The following is a 24116-nucleotide window of genomic DNA, read 5'->3' as shown; positions in this document are numbered from 1 at the left end:
ATGAGGATGACTTGCTTCCATATGAGTTCACAGATGTTTCGACGAAGGATCCGATTTTCCAGTCCTGAACTCCAATTGAGGGGGTGGAAGATGTCTGTGCATGGATTTTTTTAATGGGTGGTGACCGTTGCACACCAGCCACCACACAGGCTTGACAGAGCTAGGCCTTTATCTCGTGGCAAAGGTTAACCAGGACGACTGGAGACCTGCTCTGCTGCACGGACCTGATGTTGTGAGAGTGATTTCCAAAGTTATAGAAATCATCTGCAAACTCCTGAAAGCAAACTCTCAGCACAAGTGGTGTTGGAAAAAGCCAGTAAAGCACCAACAGCTTAAAAAACTCTCAATTGGTTTAATTAGGTAACCCACCTCTCCTGAGGGGGTCTCTGGCGTGCTACTTAACGTGCCCGAGTTAAAGACTCAAGCCAGCGGGTTGAAGACGGCTTCTGTCAATTTCAGTGCTTTTTACTACCCACCCGCTCGCAAACCCATGCGTTCTTTAAAGTTAAAATTCAGCCAAATATAACCAAAGAACTTCTGTGCAATAGTTTATAAACTGTTTGACTGAGTGTTTAGTGATTTGAGTGCTGCTGGGGTTTGTTGATTTTGATGTGACTATGTTACTATGTTGCCAGGTCCGACCAGAAAAATCCGCTTGAACTCTAATCAAAATTTGGAAATGAGCTCATCAAAGAAGAGAAAGGTAGATGCTGAATGCCAAATGTTCAATAAAGAATGGACTTCTAAATATTGTTTTACCGATGCGGGTGGAAAAGCTGTGTGCTTAATTTGCAAAGTAAATGGCAGTGCTCATAGAATGCAATGTGAATCGGCGTTTTGAGAGTAAACATACATCCAAATATAAAAACTTGTCTGCTGAAGAAAAAGCAGAAAATTACGAGAACGCGCTACGTGAGTCTACGCACAATCGGCAAGAACAACAAACTATTCTCTGAAGGAAAATTTATTAAGGAATGTACTGTTGAATCTGCCGCGATTTTGTGCCGAGACAAGAATAAGAAGTTCGAGAACATTTCCTTATCGAGGTGAACTATGGTGAGATGTGTCAAGGATATATCAAAACCTAGACATGCATAAGGTGACCAATTTCTCCTATTTTGCACTGGCACTCAATGAGAGTTGTGATATCAAAGACACAGCCCAGGTGTTGATTTTCATACGAGGTATCACCGAAACTGTTGAGATCAAGGAAGAATTAGCATCAATTCAGTCAATGAAAGATACGACAACAGGAAAAGATTTATTGGAAGCTGTAAATCAGCACATGTCAAAATTTGGAGTGGAGTGGAAAAAAATGGCAAGTATGGCCACTGATAAAAGCCCAAATCTGACAGATAAACATGTTGCATTACTGAAAAGAATTCAAGACCAAGTCATAGAAACGAATCCAGAACAGAAAATTATTTTTCTACATTGCATTATTCATCAAGAGGTCCTCTATAAAGGAGTTTTAAAACTAAGCAATATCGTAGACACAGTTATGAAAGTGGTCAACTACATTTGAGCATGAGGATTAAGCCACAGGCAATTTGTAATTCTGCTTGAGAAACCTGAATCCGAGCTCAATGATGTTCTGTATCATACCAACGTAAGATGGCTTAGTTTGGGTAAAACTTTGAAAAGAGTGTGGTAACTTAGAACCGAGATTGGTTTGTTTTTGAAAATGGAAGAAAAAGATTTGCATTTTCCACAGTTGAACGAAGCAGATTGTTTCTCTAGTTTTGCATTCGCTGTTGATATCATGGGCCACATAAATGAACTGAATTTAAGACTGCAAGGGAAGAAGCTTTTTGCTCATGATTTGCATTGCAGTGTCAAGTCCTTTTGCACCGTCAGATAGAAAGCAAACAGTTCAGCTTTTCCAACTTTGCAACAGATTACTGTTTGGGATGAAAAGCTGAAAAAGTACACGTCGTCACTGCTCTACTTGCATGCTGAATTTTCTAGCCGATTCCAGGATTTTAGAATGGTAGAAAATGACCTGAATTCACATTTGATGTTGACAACATTTCACATGGCTTCCAACTCGAGCTTATCAACCTGCAATGTGATGCATAGTCTTAGGATAAGGGGGAGGCCATTCAGGACTGAGATGAGGAGAAACTTCTTCACTCAGAGAGTTGTTAACCTGTGAAATTCCCTGCTGCAGAGAGTTGTTGATGCCAGTTCATTGGATATATTCAAGAGGGAGTTAGATATGGCTCTTACGGCTAAAGAGATCAAGGGGTATGGAGAGAAAGCAGGAAAGGGGTACTGAGGGAATGATCAGCCATGATATTGAATGGCGGTGCAGGCTCGAAGGGCCGAATGGCCTACTTCTGCACCTATTTTCTATGTTTCTATTGCTTGCGGAGCAATTCAAATTAGTGCCGCTTCCTGGGTTTTACGCCTCTCCCAATGAACAGAAGTTTGCAGATCAAGATGCTGTTTGGATCAACATACATATGTGAACAGATATTTTCTGTGATGAAATTCAATATATCAAGACATTTATCTTCGATGAGCGATGACTACCTTGCAGCAGTGCTCTGCATTACAACAACTACGATGATGCCGGACTTCAATTTTCTCGTGAATGCACATCATAGGCTTCATTCTTCCCATTGAGTGAGTTTCCTTGTTTTTCTTTAACCCAATTTTCAATATACAAGTGTAAGACCATGGCCCTGAAATTCCGTTCGAGCTCTTCCCGCGGGCAAACGACAGAAAAAGAGAAAAAAGATGCCCCTGTTACTGCGCGTTCCAGCGCGTGCGCGTGGGGACATGCGCGGTCTGTGATCTGGTGACAGCAGCCAATCAGGTGGAGTATAGATTCTCATTCATTGTAATGGGAGTTCCATAAGAACATTTGCAGGGCAAGATATTCATAAATATCGGAAATCTTACCCTGCAAGTGTCCTCGCTCCAGATCTGTGGATGATCTGTCAAGCCAGAAACTTGACAGATCGGAAAAGCCGGTTTTCAGTGCATGCGCATTACGCCCTGAAACCCGGCTTTTCCAATGCCTTCCTGGGTCTGTAGAAACTTCATACTGACCCGGGACATCGGAATTTCAGGGCCTATATTTTGAGCTGTTGTACAATTGGTTCTATAGACACAAAAATAAATCTGGGCAAAAATTATTTTTTGAAATAAAATTAAAATATTTTGTTGTAGATGTTGGTTAGTATATGATTTGTTTATTATCTGTAATTGTTAAAACAATATCTTCTGAAAGTTTATAACTGCTTAAAGTTTTTCTTTTTTTTACAAAGTTGTACAGCAGTTGTCGAGTAACCAGTTTTACAGTTTTAATTATGGCATCATAATATCAATGGCTAAGATAAGTTTTGGGTAAACCTGTATTACGTTCGTTAGCATATTAATAAGTGTTATTTCTATTAAGTGCAGAAACAACATGAAGGATTCTTTATACAATAAATGCCATAAAACATTTCAATGGTAGCTGTTAACTGTACAATTTCATGTGTGCGGCAATGTTCCCGTTAAGCTGCAGGTGCTCACCGGCTTTTGTATGGGAAAAACAGTGTGGCCCTCGACAGCTCACCGAAACTTATTAAGTGGTCTTCCAGCCCAAGTAATTTCCCACCCTTGATCTAAAGGTACTATTTTATGGGGTGTAAGAACAGAGGGAACTGGCGGTGCATATTCACAAATCTTGACGGTGGCAGGGCAAGTTGATAAAGTGGTTAAGAAAGTGTATGGGATATTTGGCTTTATATATAGGGGCATTGAGTACAAAAACAAGAGGTCATGCTAAATCTTTACAAATCATTAGTTAGGCCTCAGCTTGAGTATTGTAACCAATTCTGGGCACCACACTTTATGAAGGATATCATGGTCTTGGAGATGGTACAGAGGAGGCTATCAGGATAATACCAAGGTTGACAAGACTTTAGTTATGTGGATAGATTAGAGAAGCTGGGATTTTTCTCCTTGGAGCAGAGAAGGTTAAGGGGAGACCCAATAGAAGTATTCAAAATTATGAAGGGTTTTGATAGAGTAAATAGAGAGAATCTGTTTCTTCTGGCAAGTAGGTCGGTAACCGGAAGTCATAGATTCAAAATAATCGGCAAAAGAACTAGAGAAACTTATACATGCAGAGGATTGTTCGGATCTGGAACATACTACTTGAAAAGGTGATGGAAGCAGATACCATAGGAACTTTCAAAAGGCAATTGGATACATACTTGAAGAGGACTAGTTTGTAGGATTATGTGGAAAAAAGCGTTTTGTGGTACTAAATTGGACAGCAAAGAGTCAGTACAGGCATTGTGGGCCAAATGGTTTCCTTCTTGTCTGTAAGATTCTATGATCCTACTCTGTTAGTTTTAAATAACCATCTTCATGTATCGTCTAACATTATCTACTCTTTTGATAATGTTACTTTCTTCAATTCGCACAAGATCTCTGCAAATAACCTCCATTCCTTTTCCATGTCAGTAATTGAATCTCAACATCTTGATCTTCTTACTCTTCAATCGGAAATGGAACAAGTCCTGAATACTTCTTTCAGAGACTAGTGTACAACTAGACATCTGTACCGATTGTAACATCTCCAAGATTGTTGGGTCAAGGGTTCTGACTCTTAACCACTGCACTGTTTTTATTAAAGAAGATAACAAATAGACACTTCATTGGAGTATGAGCTTAAAAAGAATATTAATAGTTGGGATAGAAAGGAAGAAAATAACTAAAAGAGGATAAGACGTCAGGTTTGAATGATATGCACCCACGCATACTCAAGGAGGATATAGCAGAGGCACTAGTTTATAAAACTTCCATAGAAAACATTGGTGGGAGTTGTTTATAGGCCCCAAAACAGTAGTGGTAATGTAGGGCACAGTATACATCAGGAAATTAGAGGTGCATGTAACAAGGGTAATATAGTAATCATGGGGGTCTTTAATCTACATATAGACTGGGCAAACCTAATCTGCAGTAATAGTGTGGAGGACGAAGTCATGGAATGTATACAAGATGGTTTTCTAGATCAGCATGTTGAGGAACCAACTAGAGAACAGGCTATTTTAGATCTAGTATTGTGCAATGAGAAAGGGTTAATTAATAACCTTGTAGTAAAGGGTCCCTTAGGGAAGAGTGACTATAATATGATATAATTTTACATTAAGTTTGAAAGGGATCTAGTTAAATCCGAAACTAGGGTCTTAAATCTAAACTAAGGAAACTACGTCGGTATGAGGGGAGAGTTGGCTAAGGTAGATTGGGAAAGAACATTGAAACGTATGACGCCAGACCAGCAATGGCTAGCATTTAAAGAATTAATGCATAATTTACAACAAACATACATTCCTTTAAGGCACAAAAATATGAAATAATTATTTTGCTTCAGTATTTATCAGGGAGAACAGGTGGACATGACATTGGATGATGAGATTAGTAATGAGAAGTGCATTTAAAATCAAAAGAGGGACTATATTAAATAAACTAATCAAACTCAAAGAGGATAAAACCCCCTGTGGTCCGGATGGATTGCATCCATGCATTTTAAAAGAATCTAGGGAAGAGATAGCTTACGCATTACTACACATATTTAATAATTCGTTAGAAAAAGGTGTAGTGCTAGCGGATAGCGAACGTAATACCTATTTTTACGAAGAGGGATCGAACAAGCCCAGGAAATTATAGCCCACTCAGCTTAACATCGGCAGTAGGAAAAATAATGGAATCCCTACTAAAGGAGAAAATAGGACAACATCTAGAAACCAAAAATATGATAATGAAGAGGCAGCAGGGGTTTCAAAAGGAAAGGGGCTAAATTTGTCCCCCTCGAAGAGGCGGCAATGGAGCAGGTAGGCTTCAGCGACTGGGGGCAGATGGATGGGCCGACCCCAGTGAAATTTCCCCTAGGCCGGGAGCGACGGGAATGGGCCCTGTTGGGCATGCACTGACCGGCGGTGACCCCTTACCGACCCCAGTGGGAAATTGCCCCGCGGGAGTGGCGCTGCCGCCGATCAGTGCCCCCGACAGCTTTCCCCTGCGGGAGGCTGTGTGTGCCTGGGTGGTGTGTCCGTCCTTAAAGGGGAGGGCGCACAGCCGGTGCCTCCATTTTATTTACATTGTTGGCTGACTCCGAGGCCGGCCCGACAATGGTGGCCAAGGGTTCGGCTGGGCCGCTACCCACTCCTGGGTACTGTGCCGCTGGCCCGGCCAAAACCTTCCCTGGTGGTCCAGTGGGCCTAACTAACCTTCTTGCAGAGCTCGATGCGACCCTCCCCTTTAACTGAAGGGGAGGGACGTCGTGACGCAGCAGCACGACGTGGCATGTCCACGTCGCGCTGACATCATCAGTGTCGTGCTCTGCTAATGACTCGTTGGGGCGCCTGACCCAACCGAAGGGCACTTCCGCCCCTCAGCACCGCCCCGACTGGAAATAGATGACAAAGAGCTGAATATCGGCGCAAGATCCACCCATGGATTGGGGTGGAGAAAAATTTTAAATATTGGTAAGTGTACCTACTCTTAGTTGGGGTGCTATTTCGGCTCTAAGGTCTTGCTTGACCAACCTAATTGAATTTTTTGAAAAGGTAACAGCGAGAGTAGACAATGATAATGCAGTTGACGTAATTTATCTAGATTTTCAAAAGGCCTTCGATAGGGTACCCCATAATAAACTGATGAACAACATCTGAGAATGTAGAGTCAGCAGACAAGTAGCAGAATGGACCTTCGATCTTCGACCTTTCAAAGGCCGTTGACACTGTCTATGGAGCGTCCTCCTCCGTTTTGGATGCCCCCAAAAGTTCGTCACCATCCTCCGCCTGCTCCACGATGATATGCAGACCATGATCCTTACCCATTGCAGACCTAATGCACGTCCGGACCGGGGTCAAACAGGGCTGCGTCATCTCAATGTCTTCTCAATCTTCCTCGCTGCCATGCTCCACCTCACAGTCAACAAACTCCCGATGGAGTGGCACTAAACTACAGAACCAGTTCAACCTTCACCTTCTTCAGGCCAGGTCCAAGACCACCCCAACCTCTGTCGTCGAGCTACAATACATGGACGACGCCTGCGTCTGTGCACATTCAGAGGCTAAACTCCAGGACATAGTCGACGTAATTACTGAGGTGTACGAAAGCATGGGCCTTATGCTAAACATCCGTAAGATAAAGGTCCTCTAGCAGCCTGTCCTCGCTGTATAGCACTGCCCCCCCCCAGTCATCAAGATCCACTGCACAGCCCTGGACAACGTGGACCATTTTCCATACTTCAAGAGCCTATTATCAACAGGAGCAGACATTGACGACGAGATTCAACACCACCTCCAGTGCGCCAGTGCAGCCTTCGGCGGCCTGAGGAAAAGATTGTTTGAAGACCAGGCCCTCAAAACTGCCACCAAGCTCATGGTCTACAGGGCTGTAGTAATACCCGCCCTCCTGTATGGCTCAGAGACATGGACCATGCACAGAAGTCATCATCATCATAGGCAGTCCCTTCGACCAAGCGACTGGGCCTTCAGCCCTCCAGCGGCGTTCGGGCCTTCACCCCTCCAGCAGCGGGCCTTCACCCCTCCAACGGCAATCAGGCCTCCAGCGGCGGGCCTTCACTGCTACAACGGCGATCGGGTCTCTCCTCCACGATGGCTGGACCTCTCCTTCCCCACAGGTGACCTCCTCCTTAATGGCGACCGGGTCCTCCCAATATGATATAATTGGGATTACGGCGACATGGCTCCAGGGTGACCAAGGCTGGGAACTCAACATCCAGGGGTATTCAATATTCAGGAAGGATAAACAGAAAGGAAAAGGAGGTGGGGTAGCGTTGCTGGTTAAAGAAGAAATTAACGACAATAGTAAGGAAGGACATTAGCTTGGATGTTGTGGAATCTGTATGGGTAGAGTTGCGCAATATCAAAGGGCAGAAAACGCTAGTGGGAGTTGTGTACAGACCACCAAACAGTAGTAGTGAGGTTGGGGACAGCATCAAACAAGAAATTAGGGATGCGTGCAATAAAGGTACAGCAGTTATCATGGGCGACTTTAATCTACATATAGATTGGGCTAACCAAACTGGTAGCAGTACGGTGGAGGAGGATGTCCTGGAGTGTATTAGGGATGGTTTTCTAGACCAATATGTCGAGGAACCAACTAGAGGGCTGGCCATCCTAGTCTGGGTGATGTGTACCAAGAAAGGACTAATTAGCAATCTTGTTGTGCGAGGTCCCTTGGGGAAAAGGGACCATAATATGGTAGAATTATTTATTAAGATGGAGAATGACACAGTTAATTCAGAGACTAGGGTCCTGAACTTAAGGAAAGGTAACTTCGATGGTATGAGACGTGAATTGGCTAGAATAGACTGGCGGATGATACTTAAAGAGCCGACAGTGGATAGGCAATGGCAAACATTTAAAGATCACATGGATGAACTTCAACAATTGTACATCCCTGTCTGGAGTAAAACTAAAACGGGGAACATACATAAGAACATCAGAACATAAGAATTAGGAACAGGAGTAGGCCATCTAGCCCCTCGAGCCTGCTCCGCCATTCAAAAAGATCATGGCTGATCTGGCCGTGGACTCAGCTCCACTTACCCGCCCGCTCCACATAACCCTTAATTCCCTTATTGGTTAAAAATCTATCTATCTGTGACTTGAATACATTCAATGAACTAGCCTCAACTGCTTCCTTGGGCAGAGAATTCCACAGATTCACAACCCTCTGGGAGAAGAAATTCCTTCTCAACTCGGTTTTAAATTGGCTCCCCCGTATTGTGAGGCTGTGCCCCCTAGTTCTAGTCTCCCCAACCAGTGGAAACAACCTCTCTGCCTCTATCTTGTCTGTCCCTTTCATTATTTTAAATGTTTCTAAAAGATCACCCCTCAGCCTTCTGAACTCCAACGAGTAAAGACCCAGTCTACTCAATCTATCATCATAAGGTAACCCCCTCATCTCCAGAATCAGCCTAGTGAATCGTCTCTGTACCCCCTTCAAAGCCAGTATATCCTTCCTTAAGTAAGGCGACCAAAACTGCATGCAGTACTCCAGGTGTGGCCTCACCAATACCCTGTACAGTTGCAGAAGGACCTCCCTGCTTTTGTACTCCATCCCTCTCGCAATGAAGGCCAACATTCCATTTGCCTTCCTGATTGCCTGCTTCACCCGCAAAATAACCTTCTGTCATTCATGCACAAGGACGACCGCCTTTACGTGTCTCGAGCGTACGTTTCCTGCGTCCCGGCGGCCTCCATGCGGCCGGTGCCGTGTTCGGACCACCACCTGGTGTGGGCGGAGCTCGCTTCGCTCCGCGCGAGGACGGGGTCCGCGTACTGGCACTTTAACAACCGGCTGCTGGAGGACGTGCGGTTCCAGGACTCGTTCCGTCGATTCTGGTCCGACTGGAGAAGGAAGCAGGGGGGCTTCCCCTCCTTGAGGCTATGGTGGGACGTGGGCAAGGCTCACGTCCGCGTCTTCTGTCAAGAGTACGCGAGGGGGTCGACCAAGAGGCGGGCGGCCAGAGTCGGGCGCCTAGAAAAAGAGGTGCTCGACCTGGAAGCCCGTCTCGGTCAAGTCGTCCAGGACCCGGCCCTGTGGACGGTGTACGAAGCGAAGAAGGCCGCGCTGAAGGACCTGCAGCTCGTCGGGTCCCGAGGCGCGTTCGTGAGGTCGCGGATCCGGTTCCTGCGAGATCTGGACCGCGGCTCCCCCTTCTTCTACTCGCTGGAAAAAAGGCAGAGTGTCCGTAAGCAGCTCTTGACGCTGCTGGCCGACGACGGCTCTCTCGTCTCGGATCCGGAGGGCGTCAACAGCAGGGCCCGTGAATATTACGGGGCTCTGTTCTCTCCGGATCCGTCCAGCGAGGAAGCGCGTAGAGTTTTGTGGGAGGACCTGCCGAAGGTCAGCCCGGAGGGCGCCGAAAATCTGGAAGCTCCGCTAAGCCTGGCGGAGCTGACCGGTGCCCTCGCCCGGCTCTCGAGGGGAAAATCCCCGGGGCTGGACGGGCTGACCGTGGAGTTCCACAGGGCGTTCTGGGACGTCCTGGGGGGCGACTACGCGCGGGTCCTGGGGGAAAGTCTGGCGACCGGGGAGATGCCCCTCTCTTGGCGCAGGGCAGTCATCGTCCTGCTGACTAAGAAGGGCGATCTCCGCCTCCTTAAGAACTGGCGCCCGGTCTCCCTCCTCAGCACGGACGACAAAATCTTCGCCAGGGCGATGTCTGCTCGCCTTGGTGCCGTGCTGGACCACATGATCCACCCCGACCAGTCCTACACGGTCCCGGGCCGGACAATCCACGATAACATCCATCTGGTCCGGGACCTCATCCATTGTTCCCAGGAGGCTGGTTTGTCGGTCGCCTTCCTATCCCTCGACCAAGAGAAGGCGTTCGACAGGGTGGATCACGACTATCTGCTCGGAACTCTGCGCGCTTTCGGGTTCGGGACGCATTTCGTCGCCCGGATCCGACTTTTGTACGCCGCCGCGGAGTGTCTGATTAAGGTTAACGGGTCCTTGACGGCGCCCCTTCGCTTTAGGAGAGGGGTGCGCCAGGGATGCCCCATGTCCGGCCAGTTATACGCCGTTTGCGTGGAGCCTTTCCTGCGCCTCTTGCGGACGAGGTTGACGGGACTGGCTCTGCAAGGGCCGGGCGTGGAGGTCGTCCTCTCGGCTTACGCCGATGACGTGCTCCTCGCGGTAGAGGATCCCGCTGACCTGCGGAGGATGCGTGAGTGCCAGGAGATTTACTCGGCCGCGTCCTCCGCCAGGATCAACTGGGAGAAATGTTCCGGACTCCTGGTGGGTCAGTGGCGGGTGGACTCCCTGCCGGAGGAGCTCAGGCCTTTTGCCTGGAGCACGACCCATCTCCTCTATCTGGGAGTCTACCTTAGCCCCGACGAGGGAGCCTGGCCGGCGAACTGGCAGGAGCTGGAGGCCAAGGTCGCCGCTCGCCTAGGGTGCTGGACAGGACTGCTCCGAGTGCTGTCCTACAGGGGTCGAGCGCTAGTCATAAACCAGCTGGTGGCCGCAATGTTGTGGTACCGGCTGGTCACTTTGACCCCTCCCCCTGCGTTTGTCGCCAAGATACAGAAGAAGCTGGTGGACTTCTTCTGGAACAACAGGAAGCACTGGGTCTCTGCCACGGTCTTGAGTCTCCCGCTTGAGGAGGGCGGTCAGTCGTTGGTGTGCGTCAGCGCCCAGCTCGCGACTTTCCGTCTTCAGACCCTGCAGAGATACCTTTACGTCGAGCCCCCTCCTAGGTGGTGCGCTCTGGCGAGGTATTTCTTCCGCCAGCAGCGTGACCTCAATTATGACACGCAGCTCCTGTTTGTGAACTTGGGGGGTGCCAGGACCGCCCTCCGGGAGCTGCCTGTCTTTTACAGGGAACTCATCAGGGTCTGGAACAAAGTCTCCACCAAGCGCAGCTCTCCGCCGGCTGGAGTGGCGGCCGTCCTGCAGGAGCCGCTGCTCGGGAATCCGTACCTCCACGGCCGAGGTTTCATGTGGCGGTCGGAAGAAAGGGCTGTGGCTGGTGAGGTGACCAGGGTCAGGGACCTGCTCGATGGCGGAGGAGCGGGCTGGATGGCGCCAGACACGCTGGCGCGGCGCCTAAACTCTGCCAACGTCCGCCACGCGGCCGATGCCATCGAGTCGCTAAAAACAGCTCTGGGCCCTGACTCCGTTAGGTGCATCGAGAAGGCTCAAGCACATGGGGAGATCCCGTCCGAACTGACCCCCGTCCGGACGGAATTCCTCATCGGCGCCAAACCCCGGAACCTCCCTCGGGGGCCGGCGCCTCACAACTTGAGCCGCCTCGGGGAAATCCCCTCCGTGCCTTTCAGTTCCGCGCGGAGGGGTTTCCTGTACGGGCTGCTCCTGCACACCCTCAACTTTGCCATCCTCGCCGGCCGTCCGGACACGCCATGGCGTACCATCTTGCCGTCCGGAGGAGGCGGGGTCCCCGATGGAGGGCACTCTACGCAGGGGTCCTCCCGCTATTCATCGGGGACTTGGCCTGGAGGGTGGTGCACGGAGCAGTGCCGTGCAACAAATTTTTAAGCCGGTTCACGGACTCCCAGGCCGCCTGCAATTTCTGCGGTCTGGAGGAGTCCGTGTTCCATGTTTTTATTGAGTGCACGAGGTTGCAGCCCCTGTTCCATTATTTGAAGGGGCTGCTCCTGAAATTCTGGCTGCACTTCAGTCCCACTCTCCTGATCTTTGGGCACCCTGTGCGGAGGGGAGCGGGTAGGTCCGAAGGCCTCCTCGTAGGACTGCTCCTGGGCACGGCCAAGGGTGCCATCAGCCGGTCCAGGCAGCGGGCGGTCGAGGGGGTCGTTCAACCTGACTGCCTGCCTCTCTTCCGCTCTTACATCCGGTCCAGGGTGTCCTTGGAGATGGAGCACGCGGTGTCCACCGGTACGCTCGCGGCCTTCCGCGAGAGGTGGGCACCGGAGGGACTGGAGTGCATCATCACGCCTGGCAACCAAATTTTAATTTGATTTTACGTTTTAAAGTTTAATTTGTTTTCATTGCCGGTGCTTTTAGTGTCCCCCTTCCCTTTTATAGGGGGCACTGGGGAAAATTGTGAATTTAGTGCCCAAAAAAAAACAAAAAAAAGAAAAAAACAAAAAAAAACAAAAAAAGGGGGGAAAAAAAAAGGGCCTTGTAAATGTCTGGAGTGTCACCCAGGTCGGGTGGCACAGTTTAATGTTTTATGTTTTGCAGGTGAACTCCAAAAAGAGTTTCATGCACAAGGACCAATCGTGGAGCAGTGGAGGCGTGTCCTGCTCAGTTGGAGCTGTGAGCAGTGAGGAGAGGAGCTACCAACTTTTGCTCCTGCCTGGAGAGCCCTGAGACCAGCCCAGGAAGAGAAGGAAGGAAGGGGCTTCACCACCAACTTTCACCCAGAGGGAGAGGAGGAGAACAGAAAACTTTTACCATCTTTACCATTTCTGCAAAGAGTTGGAGAGAGGGGGAAAGACCAAAAAACATCCAGTGTGGAAGGAGGGAGACTCTACATCTTCTACAGGTGGGTGTATTGGTGCAGTCCCAAAAAGACTTTGTTGAATCGGTGGGGGGAGGAAAGAAGACCACTGAGGGCCGGAACATCGCGGGGGGTGTGTGTTTGTGGAAAGTGTGTGTGGGGACCTTGCTTACAACTAGGCCCCCCCCCCCAATTGAACCCCCCCCCCGCCCCCCCAATTGCCTAGCCTGGGATAGCTGGAGCTACCAGGCTGAAGATTTCTTTTCCTTAAATACCCTATTAAACATCATTAGGAGTGTGTGCCTGGTGGCTCGAGCTGCCCCAGGTGAAGACATCTTCTCCCCTCACCTGAAGACCACCCCAAAGACTTTGTGTTTTGCCATCTGGGGATTGCACCCACCCACAGCTGCGAGGGGAGACCTGCCCTCGCATTTCCCCCTCCCCCTTCCCAACCCCTCTCTCTTTCGCTGTTACTCTGTTTCTCCCCTCTCTCTCTGAGGCCCCTTTCTCCTAATTAAAAAAAAAAACAATTAAGGCACTGAGCAGAGGGAACAAGGCCCCTCCCCAATCATTAACAAGGGGAGAGGTGTGCCTCTTTCAGAGCTCCCTCTGTTCAAACACCAACGAGGCTAATAAAGACCATTAAGGCCTGTGACTTTGGGGTGGGTGTAGCCCTTAAAGGGACCCCGTGATGGCGACCCCATCCACGCCGGTGGCAGGGCCAGCGAAGACATATGCGCAGGTGGCAACCGCTTCCACGGCACCTCCTGCGCCACCCGCTGCCCTGCCACCATTCAGACTCATTACGAAGAAACACGGGGTCAAGAGCTACACTCACCCCACAATGAGCATCGAGGAGTGCGTGCGGGCGATGGCTGGGGTAATCGGCCCCTCGGCCATTGTCACAGTCTCCAAGATGTCTGGGAAGGCTGTGTTCTTCCTGGGGTCGGAGCGAGCGGTGTCCCTGGCCCCCGAAAGGGGGCTCACGGTGGGCGGGACGTTCCTGCCGGTGGATCCTCTCGAGGCCACCGCGCAGAGGGTCATCGTGTCGAACGTCCCGCCCTTTGTTCCCGCTGTGCTCCTCCTCCCTCACCTACAACAAATGGGGGAGGTAAGGTCAGGGATCAACCCCATACCGCTCGGCCTCAGGGAGAACAGCCTGCGCCACGTGTTCTCCTTCCGCCGCCAGCTCTTTGTCCGGCTGGCGCGGGAGGACACGACGGAGGGAAATTTTAATGTGGTGCACGAGGGGACTGCCTACCGCGTCTTCTGGACGTCGGACGGCGTGCGGTGCCATGCCTGCAAGGAGGTGGGGCACGTTCGCAAGAACTGCCCCGCCTCCAAGGCCGCCAAACCACCGAAGGCGGCCAAGGCTGGCGCCGCCGCCACCCCTCCCCCTAGTTGCGTCCGCGTGCCGGGAGCCGTAGGTGCGCGGGCATCGTCGGAGGCCTTTGTTTTCGGGGCCCCCGGCGGGGGGGAGGGAGAGCGTCCGACCGGAAAGAAGGCGCGGAAGAAGGCAAAACATCCAGAGGCGGGTCCCCTCAGTGCGCCAGACAATTTGACCACCGCGCTCAGCCCAACCCAGTCACCAGCGAGCGCGGGGTGCCCTGAGCCCTCGCCTGAGCCCTTGACCAATACCACAGAGGGGCTCGGGCGCGGGCAAGAAAAGGAAAAGCGGGGGGTGGTGCGGGAGGCCTCGGCAGACATGGAGGTCTCCCTGCCTCAGCGCACCTCCAGCAACAAAAGGAGGCGCCGCTCCGTTGAGGCGGAGGGGGAACAACATCCCTCCGCGGAGGAGTCGGTGCCCGCCGCGTGTCCCGCGTCCCCCACCAGCGCCCCCAAGCTGCGCCGTAGGCGAGAGGAGTCTGTCCCCGGGGAGGGTGAGACAGTTGAGGCTGCCCAGCCTCAGCCTCCCGGGGATGGCGTGGAGGATCTGCCCGTCGTGGGGGGCGTGGGGACCGCGGAGGAAAGCATTGCCGCCGGGCCGGGCGTCCCGGGGACTGAGGCGGGCGGGGCCGAAAAGGCCGAACCTGAGCACGCCCAGCCAATACCCAACTTCCCCCGGGATTTGCTCGACCCGGCAGAGAATGAAACAACTGATTTTAATGATACTGTACATGCTGGGCCGGGGGGTGGCAGCGGGGAGGGGGAGGAACACCCACCCTCGCCCCTTACTTTGGAGCTGGAGCACTTGGGGAGCCTGGGGATTTCCTATGGCCGGGTCTCTCCTTGTTCCCCGGTTCCTGGGGCGGAGGGGGAACCCCTTCCGCTGTCATTTCCCGACCCAGCACCATTTTTAAAAGAGCCCAGTGGGGACTCCTCTGCCGACGATCCTGGGGGTGGGATCGGGGCAGAGCCAGGGCCGGTTGGAGCGGCCGGTTCATTTGCCGTACCTTGTGCGGTCGATGGGCCGGCTGCTGGCGGCCATCTCCCGGAGGAGGACGGGGACTCGGTGGGGGACGCGGGTGAAGACCTAGAGACCACCGCCAGCGAGGCGGTGGATCTGCTCGTGGCCACCGCCGAGACCATCCTCATTCCTGCAAAGGAACTCCGGGACTTTTTGGCCCAGAGCCGGGGTCGCTGCAACCAAGCCCGACTGGCCCTGGAAAAATGGTCCGAGCCAGAGCTGATCAAGGGGTCCGTCCGCGCCGCTGTCAAAACCTTGGCCGCGGGCGGGCCCTTGACAAAGGCACAACACCTTGAGCTGCGCGAGCTCGAGGGACTCCTCGCTGGGCTGCGGAGGGTGCGGAATTCAACAAAAGACTCCGCTCCCTCCCCCACAATAGGTTAAGGTAGAGGTTGCACTATGCTTTTTCCATGAAGATAACCATAGCCAGCCTCAACATCAACGGCGGCAGAGGGGCACGCCGTAGATTTGACAATTTTTCGCTCCTGCGGGAGGGGAAATATGCGGTGTGCTTCCTGCAAGAAACCCACACCGTTCCGGGAGACGAAGCCACGTGGCTCCTGGAATGGCAAGGAGAGGTCCGCATGAGCCACCTCACCGCCATTTCTAGTGGGGTGGCCATCTTGCTGGGCCCGCATTTTCAGCCGGAGATCTTGGGGGTCGAGGAGCCCGTGCCAGGCCGCTTGCTGCACGTAACGGTTCGCCTGGGGGACGTGCCGCTCCATCTCGTGAACGTGTACGCCCCTCAGCCCGGCCCGCAGCAAACGCGCTTCTTTGAAGAGGTGTCCGCTCTTGGCTCCGTCGACGTCGGCGACTGCATTGTCCTCGGGGGGGATTTTAACTGCACCCTCGAGGCGAGGGACCGCTCTGGTGCCCCGCAGTGCATGACGGCGATGGAGAAGTTGAGGGACCTGGTCGGGTCCTTCGACTTGGTGGACGTCTGGCGAAATCTCCACCCCGACTCCAGCGCCTTTACTTGGGTGAGGCCTGGAGTAGGATGGTCTAGAGTCGACCGCCTTTACGTGTCTCGGGCGTACGTTTCCTGCGTCCCGGCGGCCTCCATGCGGCCGGTGCCGTGTTCGGACCACCACCTGGTGTGGACGGAGCTCGCTTCGCTCCGCGCGAGGACGGGGTCCGCGTACTGGCACTTTAACAACCGGCTGCTGGAGGACGTGCGGTTCCAGGACTCGTTCCGTCGATTCTGGTCCGACTGGAGAAGGAAGCAGGGGGGCTTCCCCTCCTTGAGGCTATGGTGGGACGTGGGCAAGGCTCACGTCCGCGTCTTCTGTCAAGAGTACGCGAGGGGGTCGACCAAGAGGCGGGCGGCCAGAGTCGGGCGCCTAGAAAAAGAGGTGCTCGACCTGGAAGCCCGTCTCGGTCAAGTCGTCCAGGACCCGGCCCTGCGGACGGTGTACGAAGCGAAGAAGGCCGCGCTGAAGGACCTGCAGCTCGTCGGGTCCCGAGGCGCGTTCGTTAGGTCGCGGATCCGGTTCCTGCGGGATCTGGACCGCGGCTCCCCCTTCTTCTACTCGCTGGAAAAAAGGCAGAGTGTCCGTAAGCAGCTCTTGACGCTGCTGGCCGACGACGGCTCTCTCGTCTCGGATCCGGAGGGCGTCAACAACAGGGCCCGTGAATATTACGGGGCTCTGTTCTCTCCGGATCCGTCCAGCGAGGAAGCGCGTAGAGTTTTGTGGGAGGACCTGCCGAAGGTCAGCCCGGAGTGCGCCGAAAATCTGGAAGCTCCGCTAAGCCTGGCGGAGCTGACCGGTGCCCTCGCCCGGCTCTCGAGGGGAAAATCCCCGGGGCTGGACGGGCTGACCGTGGAGTTCCACAGGGCGTTCTGGGACGTCCTGGGGAGCGACTACGCGCGGGTCCTGGGGGAAAGTCTGGCGACCGGGGAGATGCCCCTCTCTTGGCGCAGGGCAGTCATCGTCCTGCTGACTAAGAAGGGCGATCTCCGCCTCCTTAAGAACTGGCGCCCGGTCTCCCTCCTCAGCACGGACGACAAAATCTTCGCCAGGGCGATGTCTGCTCGCCTTGGTGCCGTGCTGGACCACATGATCCACCCCGACCAGTCCTACACGGTCCCGGGCCGGACAATCCACGATAACATCCATCTGGTCCGGGACCTCATCCATTGTTCCCAGGAGGCTGGTCTGTCGGTCGCCTTCCTATCCCTCGACCAAGAGAAGGCGTTCGACAGGGTGGATCACGACTATCTGCTCGGAACTCTGCGTGCTTTCAGGTTCGGGACGCATTTCGTCGCCCGGATCCGATTTTTGTACGCCGCCGCGGAGTGTCTGATTAAGGTTAACGGGTCCTTGACGGCGCCCCTTCGCTTTAGGAGAGGGGTGCGCCAGGGATGCCCCATGTCCGGCCAGTTATACGCCGTTTGCGTGGAGCCTTTCCTGCGCCTCTTGCGGACGAGGTTGACGGGACTGGCTCTGCAAGGGCCGGGCGAAGAGGTCGTCCTCTCGGCTTACGCCGATGACGTGCTCCTCGCGGTAGAGGATCCCGCTGACCTGCGGAGGATGCGTGAGTGCCAGGAGATTTACTCGGCCGCGTCCTCCGCCAGGATCAACTGGGAGAAATGTTCCGGACTCCTGGTGGGTCAGTGGCGGGTGGACTCCCTGCCGGAGGAGCTCAGGCCTTTTGCCTGGAGCACGACCCATCTCCTCTATCTGGGAGTCTACCTTAGCCCTGACGAGGGAGCCTGGCCGGCGAACTGGCAGGAGCTGGAGGCCAAGGTCGCCGCTCGCCTAGGGCGCTGGACAGGACTGCTCCGAGTGCTGTCCTACAGGGGTCGAGCGCTAGTCATAAACCAGCTGGTGGCCGCAATGCTGTGGTACCGGCTGGTCACTTTGACCCCTCCCCCTGCGTTTGTCGCCAAGATACAGAAGAGGCTGGTGGACTTCTTCTGGAACAACAGGAAGCACTGGGTCTCTGCTGCGGTCTTGAGTCTCCCGCTTGAGGAGGGCGGTCAGTCGTTGGTGTGCGTCAGCGCCCAGCTCGCGACTTTCCATCTTCAGACCCTGCAGAGACACCTTTACGTCGAGTCCCCTCCTAGGTGGTGTGCTCTGGCGAGGTATTTCTTCCGCCAGCAGCGCGACCTCAATTATGACACGCAGCTCCTGTTTGTGAACTTGGGGGGTGCCAGGACCGCCCTCCGGGAGATGCCTATCTTTTACAGGGAACTCATCAGGTTCTGGAACAAAGTCTCCACCAAGCGCAGCTCTCCGCCGGCTGGAGTGGCGGCCGTCCTGCAGGAGCCGCTGCTCGGGAATCCGTACCTCCACGGCCGAGGTTTTATGTGGCGGTCGGAAGAGAGGGCTGTGGCTGGTGAGGTGACCAGGGTCAGGGACCTGCTCGATGGCGGAGGAGCGGGCTGGATGGCGCCAGACACGCTGGCGCGGCGCCTAAATTCTGCCAACGTCCGCCACGCGGCCGATGCCATCGAGTCGCTAAAAACAGCTCTGGGCCCTGACTCCGTTAGGTGCATCGAGGAGGCTCAAGCACGTGGGGAGATCCCGTCCGAACTGACCCCCGTCCGGACGGAATTCCTCATCGGCGCCAAACCCCGGAACCTCCCTCGGGGGCCGGCGCCTCACAACTTGAGCCGCCTTGGGGAAATCCCCTCCGTGCCTTTCAGTTTCCTGTACGGGCTGCTCCTGCACACCCTCAACTTTGCCATCCTCGCCGGCCGTCCGGACACGCCATGGCGTACCATCTTGCCGTCCGGAGGAGGCGGGGGTCCCCGATGGAGGGCACTCTACGCAGGGGTCCTCCCACTATTCATCGGGGACTTGGCCTGGAGGGTGGTGCACGGAGCAGTGCCGTGCAACAAATTTTTAAGCCGGTTCACGGACTCCCAGGCCGCCTGCAATTTCTGCGGTCTGGAAGAGTCCGTGTTCCATGTTTTTATGGAATGCACAAGGTTGCAGCCCCTGTTTTATTATTTGAAGGGGCTGCTCCTGAAATTCTGGCTGCACTTCAGTCCCACTCTCCTCTTCAGTCCCACTCTCCTGATCTTTGGGCACCCTGTGCGGAGGGGAGCGGGTAGGTCCGAAGGCCTCCTCGTAGGACTGCTCCTGGGCACGGCCAAGGGTGCCATCAGCCGGTCCAGGCAGCGGGCGGTCGAGGGGGTCGTTCAACCTGACTGCCTGCCTCTCTTCCGCTCTTACATCCGGTCCAGGGTGTCCTTGGAGATGGAGCACGCGGTGTCCACCGGTACGCTCGCGGCCTTCCGCGAGAGGTGGGCACCGGAGGGACTGGAGTGCATCATCATGCCCGGCAACCAAATTTTAATTTGATTTTACGTTTTAAAGTTTAATTTGTTTTAATTGCCGGTGCTTTTAGTGTCCCCCTCCCCTTTTATAGGGGGCACTGGAAAAAATTTGATTTTAGCGCCCCAAAAAAAAAAACAAAAAAAAAAAGGAAAAAAAAAAGGGGCCTTGAAAATGTCTGCTGTGTCACCCAGGTCGGGTGGCACGGTTTAATGTTTATGTTTATTTTCAGGTAAACTCAAAAGAGTTTCATGCACAAGAACCCCCAGGTCCCTCTGCACTGCAGCATGTTCTAATTTCTCCCCATTCAAATAGTATTCCCTTTTTTTGTTTTTTTTCCATGGTGGATGACCTCACACTTTCTGACATTGTATTCCATCTGCCAAACCTTAGCCCATTCGCTTAACTTATCTAAATCTCTTTGCAGCCTCTCTGTGTCGTCTACACAACCCGCTTTCCCACTAATCTTTGTGTCATCTGCAAATTTTGTTACACTACACTCTGTCCCCTCTTCCAGGTCATCTATGTATATTGTAAACAGTTGTGGTCCCAGCACTGATCCCTGTGGCACACCACTAACCACCGATTTCCAACCGGAAAAGGAACCATTTATCCCGACTCTCTGCTTTCTGTTAGCCAGCCAATTCTCTCTCCATGCTAATACATTTCCACTGACCCCACGTACCTTTATCTTCTGCAGTAACCTTTTGTGTGGCACCTTATCGAATGCCTTTTGAAAATCTAAATACACCACATCCATCTGTACACCTCTATCCACCATGCTCGTTATATCCTCAAAGAATTCCAGTAAATTAGTTAAACATGATTTCCCCCTTCATGAATCCATGCTGCGTCTGCTTGATTGCACTATTCCTATCTAGATGTCCCGCTATTTCTTCCTTAATGATAGTTTCAAGCATTTTCCCCACTACAGATGTTAAACTAACTGGCCTATAGTTACCTGCCTTTTGTCTGCCCCCCTTTTTAAACAGAGGCGTTACATTAGCTGCTTTCCAATCCGCTGGTACCTCCCCAGAGTCCAGAGAATTTTGGTAGATTATAACGAATGCATCTGCTATAACTTTTAATGCCCTGGGATGCATTTCATCAGGACCAGGGGACTTGTCTACCTTGAGTCCCATTAGCCTGTTCAGCACTACCCCCCTAGTGATAGTGATTGTCTCCAGGTCCTCCCTTCCCACATTCCTGTGACCAGCAATTTCTGGCATGGTTTCTGTGTCTTCCACTGTGAAGACGGAAGCAAAATAATTGTTTAAGGTCTCAGCCATTTCCACATTTCCCATTACTAAATCCCACTTCTCATCTTCTAAGGGACCAACATTTACTTTAGTCACTCTTTTCCGTTTTATATATCTGTAAAAGCTTTTACTATCCGTTTTTATGTTTTGCGCAAGTTTACCTTCGTAATCTATCTTTCCTTTCTTTATTGCTTTCTTAGTCATTCTTTGCTGTCGTTTAAAATTTTCCCAATCTTCTATTTTCCCACTAACCTTGGCCACCTTGTACGCATTGGTTTTTAATTTGATACTCTCCTTAATTTCCTTGGTTATCCACGGCTGGTTATCCCTTCTCTTACCGCCCTTTTTCATTGGAATATATTTTTGTTGAGCACTATGAAAGAGCTTCTTAAAAGTCCTCCACTCTTCCTCAATTGTGCCACCGTTTAGTCTGTGTTTCCAGTCTACTTTAGCCAACTCTGCCCTCATCCCACTGTAGTCCCCTTTGTTTAAGCATAGTACGCTCGTTTGAGACGCTACTTCCTCAGCCTCAACCTGTATTACAAATTCAACCATACTGTGATCACTCGTTCCGAGAGGATCTTTTACTAGGAGATTGTTTATTATTCCTGTCTCATTACACAGGACCAGATCTAAGATAGCTTGCTCCCTTGTAGGTTCTGTTACATACTGTTCTAAGAAACAATCCCGTATGCATTCTATGAATTCCTCCTCCAGGCTACCCCGTGCGATTTGATTTGACCAATCGAATGTAGGTTAAAATCCCCCATGATTACTGCCGTTCCTTTTTCACATGCCTCCATTATTCCCTTGATTATTGCCCGCCCCACCGTGAAGTTATTATTTGGGGGCCTATAAATTACGCCCATCAGTGACTTTTTCCCCTTACTATCTCTGATCTCCACCCACAATGATTCAACATTTTGTTCATTAGAGCCAATATCGTCTCTCACAACTGCCCTGATATCATCCTTTATTAACAGAGCTACCCCACCTCCTTTCCCTTCTTGTCTATCTTTCCGAATCGTCAGATACCCGTTTATGTTTAATTCCCAGTCTTGGCCACTCTGCAACCACGCTTCTGTAATGGCCACCAAATCATACCCATTTGTAATGATTTGTGCCGTCAACTCCTTTACTTTATTTCGAATGCTGCGTGCGTTTAGGTAGAGTGTTTTAATACTAGTTTTTAAACTATGATTTTTAGTTTTAACCCCTCCTGCAGCCCCTTCACATTCAGTGGCCCTTTTTGTTTTTTGCCTTGGGTTTCTCTGCCCTAAACTTTTACTCAGAAGGTGGCTCAACAGTGGCTACAAGGGAAATTAAGGATAGTGTTAAATCCAAGGAAGAGGCATATAAATTGGCCGGAAAAATCAGCAAACCTGAGGACTGGGAGAAATTTAGAATTCAGCAGAGGAGGACAAAGGATTTAATTAGGAGGGGGAAACTAGAGTATAAGAGGAAGCTTGCTGGGAACATAAAAACTGACTGCAAAAGCTTCTATAGATATGTGAAAAAAAAGATTTGTGAAGACAAACGTAGGTCCCTTGCAGTCAGATTCAGGTGAATTTATAATGGGGAACAAAAAAATGGCAGACCAATTGAACAAATACCTTGGTTCTGTCTTCACTAAGGAAGACACAAATAACCTTCCGGAAATACTAGGGGACCAAAGGTCTAGTGAGAAGGGAGGAACTGAAGGAAATCCTTATTAGTCAGTAAATTGTGTTAGGGAAATTGATGGGATTGAAGGCTGATAAATCCCCAGATCTGATAGTCTGCATCCCAGAGTACTTAAGGAAGTGGCCCTAGAAATAGTAAAGGCATTGGTGATCATTTTCCAATAGTCTATCGACTCTGGATCAGTTCCTCTGGACTGGAGGGTAGCTAATGTAACACCACTGTTTAAAAAAAAGAGGGAGAGAGAAAACGGGTAATTATAGACCAGTTAGCTTGACATCACTCGTGGGGAAAATGTTGGAATCAATTATTAAAGATGAAATAGCAGTGCATTTGGAAAGCAGTGACAGGATCGGTCCAAGGCAGCATGGATTTATGAAAGGGAAATCATGCTTGAGAAATCTTCTAGAATTTGTAGAGGATGTAACTAGTAGAATCGACAAGGGAGAACCAGTGGATGTGGTGTATTTGGACTTTCAAAAGGCTTTTGACAAGGTCCCACACAAGAGATTGGTGTGCAAAATTAAAGCACATAGTATTGGGGGTAATGTACTGGCGTGGATAGAGAATTGGTTGGCAGACAGGAAGCAGAGAGTCGGGATAAACGGGTCCTTTTCGGAATGGCAGGCAGTGACTAGTGGAGTGCCGCAGGGCTCAGTGCTGGGAACCCAGCTCTTTACATTATACATTAATGATTTGGATGATGGAATTGAGTGTAATATCTCCAAGTTTGCAGATGACACTAAACTGGGTGGTGGTGTGAGCTGTGAGGAGGATGCTAAGAGGCTGCAGGGCGATTTGGACAGGTTAGGTGAGTGGGCAAATGCAGTATAATGTGGATAAATGTGAGGTTATCCATTTTGGGGGCAAAAACACGAAGGCAGAATATTATCTGAATGGTGGCAGATTAGGAAAAGGGGAGGTGCAACGAGACCTGGGTGTCATGGTTCATCAGTCATTGAAAGTTGGCATGCAGGTACAGCAGGCGGTGAAGGTGGCAAATGGCATGTTGGCCTTCATAGCTAGGGGATTTGAGTATAGGTGCAGGGAGGTCTTACTGCAATTGTACAGGGCCTTGGTGAGGCCTCACCTGGAATATTGTATTCAGTTTTGGTCTCCTAATCTGAGGAAGGACGTTCTTGCTATTGAGGGAGTGCAGCGAAGGTTCACCAGACTGATTCCAGGGATGGCTGTTCTGACATATGAGGAGAGACTGGTTCAACTGGGCCTTTATACACTGGAGTTTAGAAGGATGAGAGGGGATCTCATGGAAACGTATAAGATTCTGACGGGACGGGCAGGTTAGATGCGGGAAGAGTGTTCCCGATGTTGGGGAAGTCCAGAACCAGGGGACACAGTCTTAGGATAAGGGGTAGGCCATTTAGGACTAAGATGAGGAGGAACTTCTTCACTCAGAGAGTTGTTAACCTGTGGAATTCCCTGCCGCAGAGAGTCGTTGATGCCAGTTCATTGGATATATTCAAGAGGGAATTAGATATGGTCCTTATGGCTAAAGGAAT

At 51.4% G+C, this 24116-nt stretch overlaps 1 protein-coding gene across 19 annotated transcripts in view; it reads left to right on the top strand.

The window, feature by feature from the left end:
- LOC139264761 (uncharacterized) overlaps positions 1-24116 on the top strand; it is a 460034-nt gene that overhangs the window by 41373 nt on the left and 394545 nt on the right. For all 19 annotated transcript variants that reach the window (XM_070881860.1, XM_070881862.1, XM_070881861.1 and 16 more), the window contains exon 3: positions 636-2628. The gene's annotated coding sequence lies outside the window, so the exon portion shown is untranslated. The remainder of the gene's footprint in view (positions 1-635; positions 2629-24116) is intronic.

Source organism: Pristiophorus japonicus, chromosome 5 (assembly GCF_044704955.1).
Source record: "Pristiophorus japonicus isolate sPriJap1 chromosome 5, sPriJap1.hap1, whole genome shotgun sequence".
Lineage (NCBI taxonomy): Eukaryota > Metazoa > Chordata > Chondrichthyes > Pristiophoridae > Pristiophorus > Pristiophorus japonicus.
The sequence above is the reverse complement of the archived record's forward strand: the minus strand, read 5'-3'. Positions and strand labels throughout refer to the sequence as shown.